The sequence below is a fragment of the Anopheles ziemanni genome, chromosome 3 (genome assembly GCF_943734765.1).
Source record: "Anopheles ziemanni chromosome 3, idAnoZiCoDA_A2_x.2, whole genome shotgun sequence".
Taxonomy (NCBI): Eukaryota; Metazoa; Arthropoda; class Insecta; order Diptera; family Culicidae; genus Anopheles; species Anopheles ziemanni.
In genome coordinates this window covers 674,482-679,339 of record NC_080706.1, presented here as the reverse complement: position 1 = coordinate 679,339, position 4,858 = coordinate 674,482, and positions in this window count along the sequence as shown.

Below are 4,858 nucleotides of genomic sequence, written 5' to 3'. Positions count from 1 at the left end.
ACCTCGGACACGGCACACGGTGGACCTGCATGTGCTGGAATTCACCCGCACGCACCGCATCATCCTTCGTCTCCCTCCTTTGCCTACGTTCGCTCACTCAACTCACGAATGAACGTCCCCATCGATCCTTGTGGCATGGCGACAAATGATCCATTACGGGACATGCACAGCAAGGCTGGATACACGGAGCGGTAAGTACAAAAGGGATTGTGGACATTTTTACGATGAACGATGCCAACATTATTTATATATTGAGTGCTCTGCAACGAAACCATATTTGATAGAGTCATTTTGACAGGAAAACGTTTGTCCGAAGTACAATATTGTATGTTGTATGCACAAAAGCTACAGTGAGCGATAAGAGTTTCCCTCTGGGTGCATTCGTCTAAATCCACTCACAAAATTAGCTGCCAGTCGATTATAATGCGCTTCCCAATACGAACACTCCCTGCGGGGGGGATCTTTCACTATCGGCTGTAACGACTCTTCGGTTAACTTTTCGACTCTTTAAATCCAATAAATCTTTGTCAATACCGTCCCAGGTCTTCGAATTTGCAAGAATCTATCGCCAACGTCTTCCTCTAACTGGATGTCGGATTTTGCGAAATCATATCAGGTAAGGCGCGCATCGAGTAGCAAATGGCCCCCCGCCCAACGTCAGAAGTGCTTCCAGTCAAAGTAGTTCCGCATGGCTAGTTTGGTGGACGATGATGGATTTATCGTCGGACTACTATGCACGCCGGACGCTCCATAGATGTCCTTCATTCTGTGTGTGTCTGTGTCCGTACACGATGACCCGTCCAGGGATTCGGAACCAACCGGTCTGCTTTGAAGATTGATGTGGCTCGCATCGAGTGCTCGAGACGGAAAGTTATTAGAAGTGCACAACTATTCACTGCACGAAGAATTCCCTGCTCCGGACGTCGGGATGATGCAACTGCAGTGGATATCAGCGATCCAAAAACTTGAGCTGCTACTTTCAGAACTCAATCCCAAGTTGACGGTTGATTGAGCTGATTTATCCGTGCTTTAGCTTCGTCACGGTCAGGCTACGACTTGATGGAGCCACATCGATCCGTTTCGAACTGACTTGCTAATAGATCCTCGGGCGTAACGTTGGTCCACACTACGACAGCGGTTGGTTTCGTAACATCTAACGGATCGATAGGATGCGTTAAGGGACGGGTAAATACTAAAATAGGACAGATTGGGTTAGATGAGTTGTTTGTGAAATATATGAGTGAGGACGATACACACAGCATTCGATGCCATCAATTGTATCTGCAGTTATACAGGTTTCCTCTTGAGTCCGATTATGTCAATATGTGTCATTCGAGATTTTCAAAGGAAAATCTTTCCCCCGTTTCGAAGCAGCATACATCCACTTTTGCCACACAACCAGGCTGCCGTTTGTTGAAATCGATTTCAAATTATCACGATTTAAGCAGTGAAGCCCACTTTATCGGCTTGCAGAATAAATATTTACCTGGCACTGTGAAAAGGGTGGAAGATTATGGTATGGAATGGCATATCAGAAAACCGACACGCTTCCTTACGCTCCAATCTTTACGAGCGGATGTTGTTATGTGGCACCCTTTTTCGGAGCATCCCATACCCATAAGTGGGGCAAACGGAACAGAACTACACTGCCAACGCATAATGCTAAGAGGGAAATTATTGAGCGTAAGCATCCCTATTAACTGCAAAGTATAGTGACGGCAACCTTACGCGCAAGGGAAATGCTTGCTTTCCCACACATGAAAGCGACCGTAAGCTTACCGTTTTCACTTCGCCATTATTTGCATGTTTGCGAATTAATTATGCTGCAAAACAGATGGTCCGTGAGGCTCTGCCAGGCACGTTCTGATTATGAAAATGTTTATGCTGTTTATAGTATGGCCTTGTAAATGCGCGCATGAGTTTTATGAGAGATTTTACGGCATTGATATAAATGTGACAAGTTACATCCTTTTTTTAATCTACATAATTTGATGTTAATTTCCGCGTTCAGCCTTGTTGATTTATAGCATAGAATGAGATTTTTAGTACATGTTAAACTGTCGGTTTTTGTAAAAATCGACATCAAGTGTTCGAATATTATATACACTCTAACGGGCTTTAAACAATTGAATCGTGCATGTTCAATGATGGCTCATTGAAGGTGGTAACTTAATTTTCAAAAAAGCAGTCTAATCACCTAACGACGAGCCATGGTGATCCCAAGTGTTGCCAACGTTACCAACGTTCATGGCATGCTGCATGTAATACGCGCACTTATGTTCAGCCCTATAGATTCCTACGATGCGATGAAACAATGTTTGGCCGGCGCATGGACTGCGACCCAAAGCCGAGGGCCCCACTAGCCCTCGCGCATCCAGGGTGGGTAGAAAGTGCGGTGCATTTGCAGCATAATCGAGCTATGAAAGCAACGTTAGCGACTGAGGTCGTTATTGTTTGTGCAAACCGCCGAGAATGTTGGGGAAAGCGAAGCCGCAGGTGGTCCAGGGTAGTTGGTATTTCATTTTTGCTAGGTTAAGCTTAATACACATGTTGTACTGTTTCTGTGTTAGTTGGCCTTTGGCGAGGATTTTTCATGGTTCAACTGACCCGACCCGCATTGTATTGTACTCACCAGGTTTAGCGTGTTGGGCATTCAGGGGGAGGGGATAGTTTATTTCGAAAAGTAAAATAGAACCCATGCTTATTTCTGCAGCGGTTTGCGGTGCGCTTGGGAGAGTTTTCCTAAATACAGAAAACATAGTCTTGCACCATGAGCAATATGCAACGTTATCTCGATAGCTGCAAACTGGTGCTCCTTAACACCTTTTTGATGACGTGCCATCTCTTACACGCAAATTAGCTTTTCCATACCAAAGTTTTCTAATTTTGCTCTGAAATTCACCCGTACGAATATGAAATTTTCTAAATATGCCTGTGGAAATTTTCAACATTTTAGAATAGGAATTCTATATGAATGCGTAAATAGTCGCTCTTTTGTTTTGTGAAACTCCCAGAACGAATGAGAATGACGATGATGATGAGCAACGAATCGTAAAGTTGTCCCGTATCGTGCTCAAAGTTGTACATTAGTTTAATTAGTTCAATGCAACTTTTCGCAACAAAATCTATTTCAAAACTTTCACGAGGCTTCATCCGCCTGATAGGGTGCATAAATTATACCCCATTTAATATACTTTTATGTTTTCATCGAAAGTTCAATGGCGAAGGAAGAGCGGAAGCTTGGGAGGGATGGAGTATGATTGAATCTGTCGCGTTCGGTGGAAAACTAGGAACACGCAGATAAAACGAACGACGAACGACCGACGGAAAAGGCATTCCTAATTTTCACTTAACGCTTGTGTAAAACACAAACCAAATGGATGTAGTACAACTTTTCTATCTATATTGCAACCAATTATGAATAACTTTTTGCCAGTTAGTTTTTTAATAGAGTTTTTCTCTTCACCTCGTTTGAGGCGATTCTTCTCCACCGATTCCGGGGTTGTGTGTTAGTGTCAAATTCATAAATTGCCGGAGATTGTTCTTCATTCCGAGCGAGCGTCAGGCCATTCTTTCTGCAGCTTGCCGTAACACTTCGACCATAGAGACGGTCTTGCATGCGTACAACTTGCAAGCTTCCGGTGTCGACTATTTCACGCGTTCGCCTTGGCGGACGTTATACGGGGACATAAATTATAGTTGAGGTTTTTCCTATAATCGTTCTTACATGTGCACCAAAAAACGCTTATATCAACCGCAACGAAGCGACACCGAGGCAGCAAAAACCGCTGAAGAACTTGAGACAATGAATCCTTTCTCGGTAGGTTGCTTTGGACACATCACCTCCACCGTGACCGTCCTCCGTTTCGGTTCTTTTTCGAAGCTGAAATTCACATACCTCGAACCCTTCCGAGGGGTTTGCTTGATGGCATCGAGCTCACTAAACTTTATAACAACCTTATTTATGATCCTTGCGCTACGTCCTGTAACGAACGGTCGGTCGTACTGTTTCTGTTTGAAGTCTTCTTCCTGTGCTCTCGAGTCGCGATTAGGCGGCAGGCCCTTTTACTACGCCAGTCGGGAATGAGATGAAGCAGAATGATGGCGATTGCGACAACGATGAAGCTCTTGTGCTCGATAGTGCGCCCTATGCACGTGCCTTCGGGAAAACGATGTGAAAGCTTCTTACGCTTCCTCCACCCTATCCTCCTCGCATTGGTCACACCGTTTTTGTGCTCGAGAAAGCTTTTAAAACAGAAATAAAAGCCACTGGCAGGCTTCCGTGGGGCTCCAAACCAGCTCGGTGGAAGCGCAGCGAGTGATATTAAAGCTGGCAGATTTTTGCTTTACCACTGGATCTCCAACCTCCGGACTCTGGCGCCTCTAGGATGGACCACTATTTTTTGGCTGTTCTTCCGGCCATTTTGCTTTCATCTGTAAAATTGCTTTAGTCTTGGAGATTTTTTTTTTATTCCCTGCCTCTTTGTTACCTGCTTCACGATTTGGCCTGCGGATGATGTCGAATTTTCATGGCGAAATTGTGGAGCATGCACGTATGTTGGAGTTGAATCGCATCCCGTGGTTAGCGAGAGCGTGTATTTTTTTTCCTTTTAGAACAATTTTCCTTCCAATGGAGCTGCCATCGTTTATTTCAATATGGCGAATGGAGGGGAATTTACGACGAACCGAGAGAGAAAAATTTGCACCATTTATGTTTCCTTCGAGCAGCTTTTCACCCTTTGCCTGCAGGGAAAAAGTCTTTCATTACGATAAAGTAAAGAAATCATCCAAAATGAGGACGAGCCATTGTTGTACTCTCGTTACAAAGGGTTTCACTTATCTTGTCTTATTTCTTGTT